This window comes from Athene cunicularia, assembly GCF_003259725.1.
Source record: "Athene cunicularia isolate RWA chromosome 8 unlocalized genomic scaffold, athCun1 chr8_part1, whole genome shotgun sequence".
Lineage (NCBI taxonomy): Eukaryota > Metazoa > Chordata > Aves > Strigiformes > Strigidae > Athene > Athene cunicularia.
Window position 1 is genome coordinate 17,377,216 of NW_020799109.1, and position 19,871 is coordinate 17,397,086.

Sequence of the window (19,871 nt, forward strand, 5' to 3'; positions counted from 1 at the left end):
TATCGTTTTTAAAGCTTTGCATTGACACAGTGCCAACCAAAGGCAAACACTAAAAAATACAAGCACAGACCCAGCATGTCACTTTGCACAATAAAAATAGAATGGGGAAGAAGTGCTAAAATGCCATGCAAAACATTTCCAGGCCTAATTAAAAACGAAAAAAATAAGACAGACTGAGTGAATACTCCCTATCCTAGAAAAAGGAACTGAAAAAAAAAGTGCCACAGAGCATTACATGGGGAAAAAAAAAAAAAAAAAAAAAGCCTTAGCTAAACTCTGTAACATTCTGTAAATGAAGACTGAACGAAGAATTGCAGCACCTGAACATTGAAAATTACTGTCTTTTGTTAAAATCTGTAAGAAAATAGCACAGAATTCTGCACAGGAGGGTTTTTTTTAATACTTTATGAACTATTAACTTGGGTTAAAACATCTAGCCACACAAGGAGAACAGAAGTGGAGTACTTGAAAGGAGTGACTTGTGAGGCACTGTATCACAAAACACAGACAGCGCTACAAACTTGCCTGTGACTAGCACAAAGCAGTGGAACAGCCCTTGATGATCGAGCCTCAGAATAGGATCAGACTAAGACCAGAGCTCTTCCTGCCAGTAGTAACCTTACTAGGCAAAGCACCACCATTCCCCCCATATCTAAATTAAAAAAAAAAAAAAAAAACAAAAAACAAAAAAAACCAACGCACATTTATTTTTATTGATTTTGCATTTCTTTTTGAAAAATACATTTTCAAACAGTATGCTGGAGCTTCATCACTGCTCACTGTAAGCCTAGTTCAACTTTAAGTGAATTCAATGAAAGGTTTTTCCTTTTACATCGAGTTGTAGTAGGCCTCACTGGGCCAAGCTTACAGAGAGTACATCCCTGTAAATGTAGTCAAGTTGAAAACAATTGCACTGCTTTTACAGATAATAACTTTGTGCAAAAGGAAGGTGTTCAGGACACAGACCTACTGATAGCTTTTGTGGCACAAAATCACCTCAGAAAAAAAGAATAAGGCTGCATACACTGAAGTTTAAAAATCAGGAAAATATACTTTGCCACATAAAAGACAAACCTAGAGTGTCTTTGGATACTTTCTTATCACACAAAGCCCAAAATATCATGGAAAAATTCACTCAGCAGTTTCAGTCATCCATCCAGCATGAAAATAAGTGTTATTCATTTCATAACAATTTGTGATGGTTCTGAAACAATAAAGAAAACATGTAAATTACAACGATACAATAAAGCCTTGATTATGCAACTGCTTTTCCTATTTCACTGCAGCAATAAGCAAGCAAATAGAGACTGAATGGAGCACAATTTAGCAATCTTATACTGCAAAAGAATATTCACTTGTGTTACTGTTTCAGCTACTTAAAATAAATAATTTTGGTAAATCATTATCATTAGAGGACCTTATGTAATGAATTTCTACAATGATCCTGAGACTAGTTTCATCGTGTTTGTGCTCCACTTCCGGATTTTCAAGACAGAATTGTTTTGCTCTCAAAAGACAGAAGAATACTTTTTACAAAACGTGTTCAATTAATTTTTAAGGGGTCAGCATTCCATTTTTCAGAATATTTTGAAATAATCTTTCCTACTTTCTAATTAGAATTTACAAGTATATTTTAACCTCATTAGAGCCAATGGAAGTTAAGTACAGGCTTATATGTGGTCTTTTTTTTCCTGAACCAGGATATTCCATTGTGTTTTAGATTAAAAGTAAGACAGAAGAGCAGTGATAATTATATTTCAGGCAGCTTTCAGAGTGCACATACAAGATGTTCTATACAAAACATGGCAATAATATGCTAATAAACTCAGTTATTTCTTTTTTTCTGCTGTAGCAAGAAAAGACACTAATAATGCTGTTCATGGGGACAATAGGAGGAAAAAGGTACCTTCTATTCACCTACATGAAATCTAAATTTAAGAGAAGGTTTCTCTTCCCTGGTTCCAACACCACTGTGGGTGAGAATCCACGTTTAAAATTTGATTCATTAATGCTGCCTGAAACATCATTAACTCATCCTTCATGCCCTATGAGCTGCATCAGAAGGGGTCACAGAGTACTGGTGCTGGCCAGCAGCCAGTGACAGCATGGAGAGCAGCCAGCCATTCTGCTATGGACTGGAAGGAGTTCCTGCGAGAATTTGAGAGTTCTTCCATATTTCCACCTCTATTACAGCCCAAGATCTCCTGCAGAGCTTGCATGTACAGCCTACAAATACAAAAGGCTATGCTCCTCTTACTGTATTTTTATGTTGTTGACTAACAGTTGTTTGTTCACTGACTTCTTTCATAAAGTAACCAAATCAGCAGTAGATTTTTATACTGTTTCATGCGCTTAAGTGCATGAACTTCTCTTGGCCAAATCATATCTACACATAATTTTACAGCATTGATAATTTAAGGTAATTCCCACTTTTTTTTGCAAGCTGACAAAACCAAATATAGCAATAACAATACTATCTTGTCCAAGTTCCCTTTTTAGGAGGAAAATAATCTTCTTTGTTACAGCTTCCTCTACTTTAACATTCTTACTAATGAATTACCGGATTTGGTCCTGAACTATTCTGTAGCAAGATTTGGAAAATTTGTACATACATTATGAAATGAAACAAAGTTACACATGGCTTCCAAGAAAATAAATTAATCAGAGCTTGTATATAAGAGAAATAGGCAGTATGGGTTATGGAGGGGAAAAAAAAAAGCGCACTTTGGCATGGTACAACAGAAGTAGGCAATATCACCAATACATCATTTTCTCATGCATATTTATAAAGATCCATATGTAAAAGCTCCCACCCACAAATGCACAACACACAAAAATGCATAGTTCTTTGGGAAATGGCTTTTGTATAATCTGATAGAAAAACTTTACTGCAGCATACTTGAAAATAGATTGAAAATTATTGCCCCACTTTGAACATTTCCTGAAATGCACTGTAATATCAGTACAAAGCTGACAGCATCAATCAGGAATCTTCAGAGATGCTTCATTTGATTTTTCAGAGCGATGAGAAAGCAACAAAGTGACTGGACCAAGCAATTCCAGATACTTACAGCACATTAATCAATTTGAAATGAACTCCTTTTGTCTGCAGCTGTAATGGTTTAGAAGACATTTCCTAAACAAATAGATAATATTTTCTTTTCTATTACAACTGATCAAACTCTGAGACATATAAAAATTTTTTAAAAACCCACCAAACAATAGTAGTGGGTTTTTTTTATTAAAGAGCATGCTTACAAATGTGAAATCATGGTTACAAAAGTTCAAATAAAGCTTATTTTTTAAATTCTATCTGACCTTGGATTTGACAAAACTGTATACGGGTCAAGATTATGAAAGGGCTTCCATTACGTGAAGTTATCTAAGTATTGTTCAGACTGGTTTTCAGGATGAAATACTAGCTGAAGTTTGTATTTACTTGATGCGCAATCGCTTTAACCTTGCTATGTGCACAGCAGATGTCTTCTTCACAAGACTACAGAAGCTATTGACTATAAATCTTGATAAGATAAGCTGTTCATTCCTTGCTTGTCAGAGCACTCTAAAAAGTCGCATAAAAGAAAACAATTACTGAACTGAGGCAAATACTAAATGCTGATCCTAGAGTTCTCATGGGGACTTCAATAGAACTTCTGTGCAAGTAAAACCAGCAGAAATACAACCATTGTAACAAACTCATTATATAGAATTCAGTTCACTTGTGAAATTTAATTCATATGAACGTCAAAACTGCAGTTGCAATTTATTCTAATTGGCCCCATTTCTGAAATCTCAATAGTTAAAAAGAAGATTAAATGAGCATAATAATTCAGCTATCTCCTTTATCCTTGCATCTACCCATTCAGTCTTCAGTGACAAAACGTGTGGCAAAATCAGGAGTAAAAAAGCTTGTATTCTCCATCTTATGGGGGAAGAGAGTGGCCAAGACTGTCAACTCAATAGTTTATCTAACAAAAGCCTCCACTGAGCGCTTTCCACTATATATGGAAATGGGTTTGGAAAGCAGGTTCCATCCATGTTTCTGCTTTGCCGAGTTGATTAAGGAAGTTTGTTCTACTTACAAAAATGACACCCAATCAACACAAGAAGGATTGAGGGGTCAGACCACCTGTTAAGAACAGAAAGACATGAAAAATACACAGCAGATGGTATTTCAGGCACGTGTGTCTTCACAGTAATGGCTAAGAAATACCTAGATGAGGTGGACTACCCTGCAGACATGGGAAGATTATTCCTTCATTTGAAGAGTTATTAACATGCTTAGGGCAAAGTTTCTAATTGATCCAAAAAAAGTTTGGCATTTTTGAATTTAAATTACTTGTCTTCAGAGAACTCACTATAAGGAGAAAAGTCTTATCTTCTTACTCTCTGTCCACAAGGTGAAACAGAAAGCCACCATTCCTGTTATTTCAGTCATCTACAAATGAACTTTCTATAAATGCAAACCTTTTACTTATAAGATGCTGAGCTGCTGCTAAACTTTCTGAAGTTGATAAGCAGTCAGGCTATTTTCTAGGGCAAAACTGACTTTCTGTGGGATAGTAATTCACTAATGCTAAGCATCAAAAGATGCATTGTGATTGAAGTTATTTTTTACAGGATCCCATGCTTTGGCTTACAATATTCTACAGCCTTTAGACATCTGGGAATCTCAGAGCAAGCAGAAAAGTTATCTGCAGCCCTACCTTAAATGAAGACTTAATGGATAAAATAACCAAATAATTGGCCAATCACACAAGAATGCCATATGATAGTACCACCTTTAAAGAATATGTACATAGAGAGACAGGCCTCAAAAAACGTTAGAATTACAATACATATGCTGTTCAGTTAATCTGCATATACTCAGTCCAATAAAATGGATTTATTGAATTCATACAGAGGATTCTGCACTGGCAAGACCACAGTCACCATTTGTGTGCTGCAGTTCAGTCTCCTTTGCCTTCATGCTGTTGGCAAAGCCTTCTGAAAACCAGAGATTCCCTACCGCACTTTCTGAATTAAAAGAAACAGAAATTACACAAGTATGCAATCTCTGCTACAACTCCTTTAATATTTAATTAGCTATCCAATCAAAGAGTAAAACCAAAAAAAATTATATGACTAATTGAACTGATCCACCTGGAGAAGAACAATGTGATGATAACAACCCAAGTGACCACAGAGACTTAACACAAGTCATGAAAAGAGCCATCATTCTTTGGTTTCTTAGAATCAAAACTTAACAGATCTACTGTTGCTTTTCCTAGCTTTCCCTCTCACCCTTCCCAAATTTCTTTTCAGCAAACTAATCCCCATTCATTTTTGCCAAGTCTTCAAGCTTTTACTAAGTTAGAAAAGCATAACATCTCTTTTCAGAGACCTCAGAGTCCATGATTTTCCATATCCTCATGAGTGGTAGGCCCTACTATCTGAGCACTGAGTCTTCTTTCATAATTGCTGTACACAGTAAAGCAATTATTCTGAGACTGCTTCAAAGTCGTCTTATAGAAGAGAAGAAAATAGCCATAAAATCAGATTTGTAACCTTCTGAGAACATGAAGTTACATGGTGACAATGTTGTGGGTGAGCCATAGAATTAGGTCTGTAACTGGAAAGCTTACCTAATAGACCTAAAACCAGCAAACTGATAAATGTGATGGTGCACGTGAAATCCATGATGCAGACCTATTTGCAGGAAAATACGTGCAGAAGTAAGCGATTACTGTCTTACAGCAAATAAACATGGCATAACATTATCTTTAAAGGAGACAAATTTCAAACAAAGTTAAACATGAGCTATCCATCCTTCATGGCAAAGCATCATATCAGCCTTAGAAAACAATCTCATTGCTAGAAAGCCACAGGCATTGTTTCTATTTCTCAGTAAATTAGGTGCATTTCCTTTAGCCTTGTTGGACAGTTATACTGCCTCCTGGTACATTTTGTAATGTAGCACAAGTCTGTTACCTGTTAACAGATACAAGAACATATGATCCAGATCCATCTGCCTTCCAGACTCCTAAATTGTTCACATACAGTAATTTCCAACTTTTAACTTTGGTTTGCAGAAGACATACTGATACATGTACAGCTGTATCTGTATGTATTTCTCTGCCTCAGTCACAGTGGCTTTTTTTGGACCTTTAATCAGAGGTTAAATACCATCTCTTGCATGTTGCAGGCACCATATGTAGACTTTTTCCAGAAAAGTGTTATTAAATATGATCTGTGTGCTTCAGAAACACATCCATTTGTTCTGGTTGATGGTTGATGACAAACCTTTATTTTTTTTAAGCACCATATTCCCCTCTCTAGCACACACACACACACACTTGTTCAAACATAAACAGCAAATTATTTTCATGCAAGTTGGCCAATACCTTTTTTCCAGAAATGTGGATAGTTTCTACAGCATATTCATTTGACTTAATTCAGATGTTAATGCATCCAGATAATACTTCTCCAAACCAGATACACTTCCATGACTTTCATGCTTAATGCATGCTTAGCTCACAAATTTCCTCTTTGAAAGAGCTTCCACAGAAAAAAAAAATTCAAACTTCAACTAACAAGCAGCACAAGTTTCAAAGGAAAAAAAATTTAAAACCCCAAATATTGCTACATTTCCTATTAAGCTTAATTCCCTCATGCATACTAGTACTCAAACACACCGCTACAGTCCACAAGGAGCCATCAAAAATGTCCAGTTCTACACTTCTCCACAAATCTAACGCTAAACCTGGAAAATAGACAGAAATATGCTACTTCTAATAGATGTTTGCCTGAATTGGAATCCCATGTTCTTCTCTATTCCAGATCAGCTTGCAAACTGTAACCCAGCTCCTAATTATGGGAGAGAAAACTTAAAGCCCACATTTCTACTTTGGGAGAATAACAGAACAAAATTCAGTTTAGAGAAAGAAAAAAAAAAAAAAAAAAAGAGAGAAAGAAGCAATTGAAAAAGATAAAGAGTCCTTAAACACCTAAATTTTTTCCTACTATGCCTAGCTCATATCTCCAGCTGCCAGTCTGTCAAGTCTGACAATAACTGCTGTGGTAGAAATCTGCTAAAGAAAATCGGATGCTGCAACAGCCTGTTTAATGAAACAGTGGGAAACTCACATTAGCAATAAACACAGGAAGTGTGAGAAGTCTTGGCAAAAGCCAAGTAAACTGCCACTTTTCTGCTCTGTACTTGAGCAGTCTTTTTTATTGCTTTACTTTACAACAGAGCAGAGAAATTCAGGACTTCTACACATGGATTCATAAGTATGTTAATGTAATATACCACGTGATTCCACCAGTTTCAGAATAAGAATGATTTATTCTGATCCAGATATTCTGCTTCTAAAGCTTTGATTCATAATTTCATGGAAACATGAAGGTGGACATGGAAAGCTTGCTGGACTGGAAATATGCCTTTCGGTGTGGACTTCTGCTTTGGTAGCTGTAAATCTGGAAAGGAGCACCAAAATAGTCCATTATCTGTTCTGCAGTCACAGAAGAGGTGTAATGAAAATCATTTCAGATTGGGACAATATCGGGACTGAAAGTATTCCTGAAGACCCTATGGTATCAGGTTAAAAAACAAACAGAAAACCCCTGAGTAGAACAACTGAGTAAAATGTTTTTTATCTGCCAATATGGAAATATGTATAAGACAAGAAGTCACATACTGATTTTCTTTGTTCACAGTAAACACCAGTGAAAAGGACATTGTTTATTTCTAATTAGAGGTGGATCTGAAAAATCAGTCATTTTCAGTTAGCTTAGAGGAAGGAGGCCAACTATGGAAACAGTACAGGAGTTGGAATATTATACTCAATAAGAAACACATGAAGTAAGGTTTGGGAGGGAGTTAAACCTGACTGAACTAGAAAAATGCATCTGTGGTAAGAATACATTGAAAACAAAAGAATCCCCAAAATGTTTGCATTTATTTCTTTTGGGGAGATAGCATCTACGTTGTGAAGAAAGCTCAAATGCTTAGTAAGATTAGATTTTCTACATCCAAAATGAATACCTTTAGAGGTTAGCCATGCTTGGAGATCCGGAATCACCTTCTGATTAAGTAGTCAAAATCATAGTTATTTGCCCAATTAAGTCACAAAATCCAATATTAAGCTTATGAAATAAGTAACCTGATAGGGTAAACAATTTAACATCAAAATGCCACAGGACAGACTGACAGCATCAAAACTTCATGGTCTTGGTCTCATTAAGAAGGTGCATGAAACAAAAACCTTTAGAAATCTGGGAGAAAAACATGCTCTTCAAGTGCAGAATAAAGCTAAAAAGCCCCAATGACTCTGCAAGACATGAACTGTCCTATGGCAGCCATTCATAGAAAAGGCTCAGCTGTCTCAGGATCAACAAATCAATAACTCTCAGTAACTTGAAAAACAATAAAAAGCCCTCCACTTCTATATACGCCCATAACATTTTTTAAAAGGCATTTTCTGCCAGAAACCAAGGATGCATTATACGATTGAGGATGAAGAATAAAAAGAAAGTGGTCAATACTAAGTATTTACACTGCCTGTAGTTAACATTAAGGTTCTGATGAGTACATTTTGAAAAAAATAGAAGAGTATACATTAAATATCCATTCCTTCAATGCACAGTTTGAGAGACTGTTTCCTGAGACTGCTGTTGTTTGGCTTACACTTGAAACAAATAGGTTTCATCAGAAAAATAAGGCATTCTGCATGGGATGACGAGTACAACAGTTTAGACATATTTCAAGATCAAAATCAGTACAAAAGCAAAACAAAACAACTACAGAGAAGAGCAGAATCACACCCAGTACAAACCATCCTAATGCATACTCTGACAATGTATCTGCCTCAGGAAACAAGAAAGAGTGCAAAGATTCCATATATATGTATTTTTAATTAATCCAAAGGAAGTTTCTACAGAATTAGGATAAAGCAATCTCAAAACTCTGGAGTGTTCAGTACTGTAGTATACACTTAAAAAGTTGGAAATCTGAATAATTAAAAACCAATTATAATTAATAATAATTTAAAAATATTATCTGCAGAAATCACACTCTTCAGAAAGAATAGCCCAAAATCCATCAGGCATTAGAAAAAGACAGAGATGGGGTACACTGGCTTTATTGCCTGAGAAGGCCTTAGCTATGAGGTTCTGTAAAGAACCACAGAAGATGAAAAGCACCATTCCAATTCAGAGCAATTTTAATTATTTGTTCACGCACTATCAAAAGGATGTGTTACCTCGTATTTCAAACACCACAAGTTAAGCCAAAAGTGTAACAGCTTAGGTTAAAATGCATGCTGCAAGGAAACTTTAGTTAGCATGTAGGGAAGTTATGCAATTGTGATATTTAATGGGTTCATTTGCCTGGGAAAGGAAGATAAGAACAGTGATCTGCAATTTTAAGTGACCAACCTAACTGAGGAGAGGAAGTCTGGAAAAGTGCATTACAAGGTTTATGTTCCATTATTCAACTGAATAATAACAACAGTCTTGGAATAAAATGCAGCTCTTCTAGTGTTACAGAGCAGTTTCTTAATATAAAAGGAGTATTCAGACATGGAACTGAGAAGAACTGACAATTAATCTATCAGGAAATTAAAAGTGTATAAATTATTTATAACAGATTAGCCAAAACTGAAAAATAAATTACAAAAAAGTAAAGGACAGGGAGTCAGCGAGTCCAGTGCATCTGTTACATTCTCAAGAACAGCCATCTTCTTTTTTTTTTTTTAACCTAATACTTACCATTTGTTTTAAAACTATTTTAGTTCTTTTATTTTTTCTTGCTTTTAGTTTTTAAATATTTTTGGGTTTCTGCAGGACTTCAGCTGCATCCTGCACAGTTTTGGACTCCACTCAGAACGAGAAAAACAACAGCATGCAACCACCCCGAAATCGATTCATTGTTCTATGATCTTGCATTCTTAATCATCTGAGTTCCCCTTAAAGCCAGCTGCACAAGGGATTGCAGCAGCAGGCAGAGGGAAATATGCAAGCCTCCTCAAGATCTGCCTTCTTTTTTGTCAGTGTGTCTTTTTCAAGGTGTGCAAAGGAAGCAGGCATCAGACATGTCTGGATCAAGCCTTTCCTTGAACTTTTTCTTTTCAAATTTTCTCCCTATTTTCATGACTGAGAAACACGGGGTTTTTCACCTTGATTGGCATAAGAATTCTAATTGCTTATAAAGTATATGGACATTAACAAATCATTCAATTAGTTCATTATTATTACAAAAAGTAGTATTAGTGCCAGGTGTGAATGAAACGATCTGCAATAGAAATCTCATGCTAGAATGCAAGATGCATCTCATCATGCTGTACTCAGTACATGATTCACTGTGTATTTTAAATCTTGCCAAAGAATCAGAGACTTCATCTTTATTATATTAATTATTTATACAACCCTGCTTCTCCATTTTCCCTCTCAGTCCCAAGAAGAACTCGAACCAAAGGTATTAAGGCACTAAAGCCTAGTTCTCAAAAGCAGTTCAGCCACTCGGACACGCAAGGCTTTCTTCCACTTAAGTAAACAGCAAAAATGCTCTGAAATAACTGGAAGGAAATCAAGGTTTGTACTTTGTCACATGTGGAGTTCCCTTGGCAGAGGACTTCCCATGGAAAAGAAGAATTCAGTCTTAAATTGTTGAAAGGAATTACCATTACTAAAGAATAACAATCACTAAAGAAAAAAAAAAAGCAGTTTTAACAGTTTGCCACTAGATGGAGCAATTTAATATTAAAACCTCTATATAGAAAACCCCCTTGAAGTTTCAGAACTTTCATTAATGCACCTTCATCATTACCAAATTTACTTTTTTTTTTTTCCTTTTTATGCTAAGGACACTTATAAATATTGTGTCCTTGCAGATTATGCAAGTAAGAAGGAAGCTGCATATGAATAAACACAAATGTTTCTATATTTTACCTGTATTACAGCAAAGACTGGAAACAATGTGAGGTAAACTGAAATTCTAAAGCACCTCAGTTAAAATACTGATTTCATTTATCCACCAATCTACCCCACATAATCTTCAGGAACATTAGGCATTAAGAAATATTAAGCAGTTTATCAGAGTATTATGCTCTCTATTCACCAGATACCAGAACTTTTTGCCAGCAAAGATTATTCCAAACTAGAAGCTTTAAATCTACCCTCAACCTTAGCCTAACTATTACTTATTTAAAACTTTTCTACATTTTAATATGAAACCTGAGAATTAAGAAGATTTTGTACTGGCACATGAGAAAAGACTCAACCTCATTACACTGAGTCCCAATTTACACCAGTTGTACCTAAGCCTTTTGTCAGCGTATGACCAAAAGTTGTACCTACGACAAGAGCAGAGCAAGAATTTACAGTTGTTGTTATCCAAAATACTTCCTGGTAACATCCATCTATACCTTGTACAGGTGAAGCATATGTTTAAAAAAACAAATAAAACAAGTGTTGTTGCTAGATGAAGCTCTGAGGCACCAAAGGAAGTAAATCCTCAGTGATTACATGGGTCTTACAATCCTTCTTAAATACTGGATTTGCTGGGAAAAGAGGAAGCAATACAGTTAAGGACAGGCCACGAATGGCAACCCCCAACTGACCTCAGCTTCACCTTTTTCTTTTAAAATTACTTCTGTTGTATTATTAAATATTCCTATTTTTGAAGTATGATTTGATACTCTGAACATTATGAAAACAAGTTACTGTCTGCTGCTGTATCTAAAGTCTGCATGCCTCATAATACAGTATACAACTTTATTACTCTGACTATTATTGCACATTTTGAATGTTAAATCAACTTCTACCTGCACAGCAGGTGTAAATAACAACTGGATTTACTGCTGTGTTTAGGTCCATGGTGAAAAGACATGCTTTCAATGTCGAAATGTGGTTCATTCTTCTAATATTTGTTACTATCAGCTATCATGATTAATAAAAAAAACCCAAACACTGGGCTGCTTATGCAGCTCTTAAGGTAATTACACACTTCTGTCCTACATAATTCAGCCATGGTTCCAAAAAGACTGAGGACATATCACTGATATGTCCCCATCATCATTATGACCACATTCAGCTCAGGTCCAATTCAGCTAAACTCTCCTACTGCAATCAAATAGTCTTTTAAGGACACTGCAGTGCAAGACTGGCCTACTAGACAGATCTCAGGATGGAGAGAAAGAATATAGGACAGGAGGAGGGTAAACCTTATTATTTTATTTTTAGATTATTACACTTCAATTTCATGCTTTGCTCCATCACTGCACTACTTCCAGTAAGGAGTGTGGGAGAGTGTTGTAGGAACAGACAGAAGAAAGTAAAGAACAAGAGGAAAAGAATGAGAGCACACTGAGTAAGGCATTGCACTACTTAGAGTCATTGCTAACACTTGCGTAAAAGCTGCCTTCATTAAAGCTAACATGTCAACATTGGAGCAACCAAAGAGGTAAAGGAATTTAAAGAAAATCCAGGTGATCACATTTCAAATATCAACCCAGCACACTTGAGCCTTCTCTTCCATTAACTCCTCCTCAGTGTTTGCCTCTGGCTGAATGCTCCTTGACAGCACAGATACAGAAAACAGATCAAGGCTCCAAAACATTTTTCCACATGTTCTTCAGTAGCTTCTAGCCTCATTTTTCTTATAAAGAAGAAACAAGTTCACTAACTGCAAACTACCTGCCAGGCAGCAAACCATCTTGAAAGTGTTTTAAATTTCTACTAGAATATTTCATTATGTGATGATAATAAATGGCTCAAATCTGAGGTCATACTAACAGTGTGGGATTTCAATGAATGCATTTCAAGATACTTTGAAGCTACTTAATTGGTTCAGTTTAGTCCTTTAGATATCTGGTGTTTGCTCTATAACATAAAAACAGGCTAACAAAAAAGTGCATTACACTTAGAAAAAAAAAAAAAATCACTGGCATCTATGTATTTAAGCAAATTAAGAGAAGCACAAGAATTTAATTGTTGTTCTTTCAGTTACCCAATCATTTCACTTTTCATTCAGAAGAGACATCACACAATTAATTTAGGTTTAAATGAGATTTCTATGCTGGAGACTAGTTGCTTTCTACATTGTGTCTTTTCAGGTAACATGAGAACATCAACAGATTTATTCACACAAAATGCCTTTGAAAATCCTAAAGATGCCTGAAAGCTTCAGTTAGAGCTAATTTAAGAGGTGTCCCAAACACAACGTGTGTGATTAATTTCCCTGCTCCCAGCTATCATGACCATCCCACTCCAAAGGGGGGATGGGGGGAATAGAAAATAAAAAGAAAGGAAAAAAGAAGGGGGGGGAGAGAGATAGTATTCTTCCTTCCTCACTTATTAGTTTAACAGTAGTTTACTAAGTGGAATACACTGTAACAAGCCATCTCTGAACCACAAGGTTCAAAAGCAGCAGAACACAAATCAAAGCAATGTGAAGCTGCACTGAATGACCCGAGAGCAAGTTTGTTTGCCATACCATGAGAACAGAATTGGGGCTGGGGGAAGACACGGAGCCAAGAGAAGAAAGAGTGAAGGGGAAGCAGCAACATACTTGGTATCAGCACTAACATTTTTTGAATGTGTCTTTCTCTTGATATTGTTTGATGCAACTGTCATTTTCTCTGAAAGTTGTTAAAGTCTCTTTTCTCCTGAGGATGTCAGTCCCAGCAGAGCAAGGAGAATGCAATTATAGCTAGCTGTAAACCTGCCTGGTAACTCTCTTGTTTTAAGTGTTCATTAGATGAAGATAGATCTGGCCTTTTAATTCAGAGACATTGCATACTAAGTACAAGTTAATAACTACTTAGGAGTTTAATCCCTGACAGAGTTACATATGCAGGCTACTGTCTCTGAGAGGAGATAAAGACATGGAGAGTAAAAACAGCAATCAAGTTAATCATGACCAAAAATTATTACCATCTAAGACTGAGTGTCTGATGAAGTCTGTTTCAGAATCATGTGGTGTAGTTTATAATGTCCACAAATATTAGAGCTAAAGAAAACTTTGATGGATGGACACTACATCACCAGATACGGCACTGCAACTGTACATATTTTCAGGTAAAAGACTCAGTTCCTGTTTCTGTCAGTCTTTACTGCAGATTTCAAACCAGCAAATTAAAATTGGTTGAGGACAACCAAAAGTTCATGAGTCACACACATCAACTTCCACAACATAGGATGAGAACAGTCTGTCAGTACCATGATGCAGGGAGGAGAATGGACACAACCTTCTACCTTTTGCACATCCTGCTCAGGGAGCTGCTAGCAAATCTGCAGTCTAGTATTGCTGGCAGTAACAGACTTTCCATAGGCAAGTCAAATCCCACCTTAGAAGCATGCAAGAGTCATCCCTGCAGAAGCCTTTCAGGCACTGATCTCCTACTTAGCAGGGATTTCTCTGGGGATGCCCATGTCTGACTCATCCTCTGCAATACATTTCCCTTTCCTCCAAATGCAGACTGGGACTTCGGCTATGCTATTACTCTCAAATTCTTTGGGTTTTTTTTTTTATATGGCAAAGCCTTTTTTAGGAATTTGATTTTTCTAGAATCATTGAAAGTTACACACCTTAAAGCTGCATGTGAAAATCCTTCAATTATCTCCAGAGCCGCAATTTTCTAATGTCTATTCATAGCAAAGTCAGTGCTCTTCATAACAGGGTAAGAGATTATGAATCACTCTTGAATGCATCTTGCCTTGTTTTTGTAATGAACTAAGGTACTTTATTTTAGCCACCATTTGAATCAGTGTGCTTGCAATTGACAGAAATAAAGCAATGAGACCAGGAACTATCTAAAGGTATAGTTACCTTGCTTTTACTGACCTCTTAACTACATTCTTAGAAAATAAGGCCTTGATATTACCAATGCTGCACCAGACCCTATTCAATTCAGTGGATTCAATGGAAGCACAGGAGTCCATCTGTGCAGAGCTCATTGCAGTAACAACACCAAGTATGTTAAGCTTGATCCTATAATCAAGTTTAATTAGAATCACTGGGACTTAGCATAGGTGTAAAGATCTATCATGTTGATCCACTTGTAGGATCATAGCCTTAATGTAAAGACATAAAGCATTTTGTTATTACTTCAAATAATCCAAGTTGATCTCCTTTAAAGACATGAGGTCTGATCTTACAGCTGGTTCTGCACAGGTAGGGCCCTTCCTCTCCACGGAGTTCCACTGACATTAACTGGCATAAAGCAGATTTTCCCTTGCAAAAGAAGGAGGGAAAAGAATAGGAGGCAGTAACAGGAATGAACCTCCTCCCCCTGGAGCACTCTTTTCTCACTGACTGCAAGTCTTCCCAGGGTCCAGAATTAACAAAACAGAGAGTAAGATAAGGTTTGTTGCACTCCACTCCTCACAGCATCTGCTTACTTGGCTGGGTGATATGTCTACATCTAGCCCTGGGTAATAGTATGTAAATACAGAAGACAAATTTATCTAGAAAGTGTGCACAATTGCTAGCAGGGTCATGATTACATCACAGTAATCCCCTCAAAAATTGTAAGATTAACAGTGTAATTAAAAGAGTAATAAAGGGATTGTTTAAAAATATGCAAAATTTGCAAGTACAAGAGCTAAATAAACTTACATAGCTATTTTAGTTTTCTGTTTATGACACGTGATCACCTCATCCTCCTCACTATCAGTGGTACATCAGCAAGACTCTCAGAGCTCTCATGTTCTCTCTCAAGACTCTTTTCTTACATGGAATTCTCTTCAAGAAATCTAAGTGAAAGGTGGGTAATTAACTTCTAAGAAATACTATGGAAGTGAGTTTTCAAGAAAGGAAACAACATTCTCAAGCTAAACACATTAAATTATCTACACCTTTGATTTTTTTTTTTCTTCTCCTGTTCTGCATTTGCTTTAATAAACACCAGCAAGTTGCTGGTCTAAGAAAGATTATTATGACAATTTCTTTATCTCAAAGTTTAACCTGATCTAGACACAGTTCTTTCTAAATCTATTGCAAGATTCAGTATTGGAAGCTCTTTAAAGGAAAGGTTTCTCCTATTCCCACAATGATTTGAGAATAAAAATGAGAAGATGAAAAGTACTTCTTCATTAATATACTATGTTTTTCAACATCACCAAGCTGAAATAAACAAAGAAGGCAAAAATTTATACAATCTCCCATCTCATTTTTCCCATGCTTTATAGCTCCAGGATTTCATAAGGTTTTCAGAGGATCCAACCTAGAAAGAGAACTATGGGAATGCAAGAGTAACACTGCTATGTCTGGAAGTCAGGGAGAACAAATGTTTACATTATTATATCTGTTGTGTTGCTTGGAGTTTTTTAAACTGATGTTGGGACTACATTTCTTTTACCTGATTTTCTTCATTCCCAAGGAAAATAAAGAAAATGCTATCCTAAAGTAGACTTAACTGTGACTTTTAGCATTCCTACTTTGAGAGAGAGCAAGAGAAGGATTTCCTTTAACAGATATCAATATTACTTGCAAAATTAAATAATCTTTACCCTGAAAAGGTCACTATTTCCTAGAGCTTGCTCTGTGCCTAAAAAGGTGGTGGACTGGCCTAGTACTGCTCTGCCCCCACTACTCACCTACTAACACAGTGCATGTAGTATGGTATCTAATTTCTTCCTTCCCAAGTTTCATTAGCCCATACCCAAGCATGTCTCAACATTGTTGTCCCTCTAGAATACATTACTAATTTAAACAAGCAAGATTAACCAGAAGCTTAAATAAAAGCTTACTTTTTCCTAGTAGAGTCTTGCTGGTAGTAAGTATAATAATAATTAATACTATATGGTGTTCTTCACATGTCTTCAATTCTCTTTCTATATGCATCACAAAGTGAAGGCAAGCTCTTCCTTAGGTGATACATAAGACTAGTTAGACTTATTCTAAAAAACACCCTAGATTTTGTTTACAGTATCCTGGATACTTTTCTGAAGAGTTCTGTACTATGCTCAAGGGTTCACAAGATGTTCTTTGTACCAACTGAAATACTGGAAGTCTCAACTATTTACCGTTCCAGGTCTTTGGGACAAGACTTGTGTTATTATAACGCATCCTGAAGAAAAGAAATAATTAAAGGCGTTAGCCAATGGTACTGACATGTCTTTCAGATTGCTTTTCTAGCATGTTATTTGAGTATAGGGAATGAGCTAACAGAATAATGGCTGAAGAAATAGCATGCAGATATTTTAAGGCATGGGCTGAACTCAGGATTCCATATAATGCTAAATTCTTGGACTTACGTACTTAACTGCCTTCTATTTTGGGACTCACTTGGAATGTTCTCTCTTGTTCAACAATTCACTGTCACAGTACTTAAACATAGAGCTACAGTTGTCCAGCACTGCCTTGTGTTTTCCAGACTCTGGAAAAGAATAATTAAGTATCAGAGATCTAGCTAAGCTAATGTTGTTTTTTCAAACCAGCTCCCTTTTTGATTCCTGTACCACTACACTTCTATCAAAGAATCTATGACTTCGTCCTTCCAAGTTGTATAAAAAACATTGGGAACACAAAAAAGGTAACAGGTTCTATCTTGACAGGGTTAACAATATGTTTTAGGCTCCACTCAACCGGCAGGCTAGGCTAAGCATGAACTTAAGTTAACTGCCTGTTTCAGACAGAATCTCAAAGCCTCACTAACTTTGTTGACACCCACTCATATATCTATGAATATTCTTTGGGGCACAATCCGTGTTTCCCTCTGACCACATCTTGTAAATCTTGTAAAATACACACGCTTGGCTCCTTTGCAATGGGAGCAGGCTAGTAGGTGAGCTGCAGTAATGGACCACATACATGCTGACAAGTATATGAAGTCACTAACAGTCATCCAGTCAGTTCTGATTACTTCTATATATCCTTAAATACTTGTTCTCAAAAAAAGTTAAATTAATTTTAAATATAGGTTGGCATCATTCTATCATGCTCAGAATGAGAAATTATCGTCTGTCTTTGTTCCCCCACCTTCTTCTGCAATGTGCCCAAAGCTGCACCATTGCTCCACAAATAAAGCCAACTCATGCCTTTGGACACGTGACTGCTAAACTAAAACTACTTCATACAACTGACAGCAAAGCTGTGCTAGCACAAATTTTACTGGATAACATGAAACTTAGCTATGGGAAAAATTGAGCCATGAAGTCTGGTGAAGAATAACCCCCACAGAGCCTTTTTTACAACTGAATCATATGAATGATTTCTGAAATTCTCCTTCTTTATACATACATAAGGTATGAGCGGCTCTTGATGACATAAAGATGTTTACCTGATGCTCAGAAAGTGACCTACATGCCCTGCCAAATTAGAATTCTTTGAGTAGTTTAAAATTGCACAGTAGGAAAAAAAAAAAAACAACTCAAGAACCCAGACTGAATTTGAGTTTACGTTCATCACTGAAGGTGTATACTTCAAAAATTTTATCCAACGGCTCAGCCAGTTCCTGATACAATTTAACACAATTTAGCCTCCAATGTTTTATATTCCTTTGTGATATATAAGGCATTTTCCTTGCTGGTTGCTGTTATGTACCAATGCAACAGCAGACAGTAATTAAAATCTTGCATTAAAACTCTGTTAACCTCAGATTTATGAACTTTTGATATTCTTTGTAAAATATGGACTGTTATACAACTGGCAGGTAAAATTTTCCTCCTCTTTACTTTCCCCTTTTCCTCCCAGCCTGTAACTGGCCACACAGAACAGAAATGAAGTCATTGGCTTCAAGTGGACTAAGTCTATATGTAGATTTGTGTATGTGAAAGATTATGAATCATATCAACAGTTACTTCACTACAAATCAGTCAAAAAGTTTAATTTCTGTAAAGATGTGCATTGTTACTGTAAAATTATCTTAAAATTTCTTTTACGTAAGATTAACTGTCTGCATATGTTCATAAATTTCTTCTGTACTGCATGACAGTACATCAACAGTGGAAGTTTAAGAACACTTAAAACATTTCAAATTTGCTAGGAATAGTAGCGGTAACAATGTTTACTTCTTCCCTTCCCTTTTACCTCAAAAAAACCCCCAACTCTCAAAAATTTAACTTGCAGTTCTAGAGCAGACTACTATTGGCCTGTAGCCATACAGAGATGTACTACCATAAACAGAAGAAATGCTGACGCTTGGATGAAGATGAATCTATTAAAAACGCCCCATCTTATATGAGTTTGACTTGAGCTGCACAGATAAAAAAACAGTTTTAACTGCTTCCACGTGGTTTTTTGCATTAGTTCCAATTAACCCAATGTAACATCCAATATCAAGGTAGAATGAGAATGCATGTGCGTATGGACTAGCCAACTGAAAGTATGTTTATTAACAGGTGAAAAAACAAAAAAACACGACACAGGCAGGAAACAGAATAAATGCTAGTGGCACATGCTGCCCAGAGGGAAGAGAAACCGTTTCCTCCCAGACCCTCAAACTACCTTTGAAGCTCTCAGAAGCTCATTACTCTGCAGACTAACTGAACAGCGCCAACCCCCCCAGAACTCACCGAGCACCCCAAGTACACATGTTTAGCCCTTTAAACTAGCAAGAACGGTATTAACAGCCCCCACTCACCACAACCTCCTGGGCCACTGCTCCCGGTCCCCAGGACGGCAGGTGGCCGCCCGCTCTCCGGGTGCTTGAGACAAGCATGACCTCTCCTTCCTGAGCTAGCTGCTTTTGCTAAAAAACGGCCAGACGGTTCTACCTGCCTCCTAGGCCTGGCGGAGCAACCCCCAACACCAGGGACGTGCCACCCAGCGCCCTCCCCCCGCCACCACAGGAGGAAAGGACACGGCCCCAGCGCTGGAGCTTTGCGGAACGGGGAAGCGCCGCCAAGGGGAGCGCGGCGAGGCGGGAGGGAGGGAGGGGGCGAGGGGC

The 19,871-nt window shown here is 36.9% G+C and overlaps 1 long non-coding RNA gene across 1 annotated transcript in view; it reads right to left on the reverse strand.

The window, feature by feature from the left end:
* LOC113483096 overlaps positions 1 to 19,845 on the reverse strand; it is a 40,819-nt gene extending 20,974 nt beyond the window's left edge. The window contains exon 1 of the long non-coding RNA XR_003398952.1: positions 19,566 to 19,845. This is a non-coding gene — a long non-coding RNA (uncharacterized LOC113483096). The remainder of the gene's footprint in view (positions 1 to 19,565) is intronic.
* Between the last annotated feature and the right edge of the window lie 26 nt (positions 19,846 to 19,871).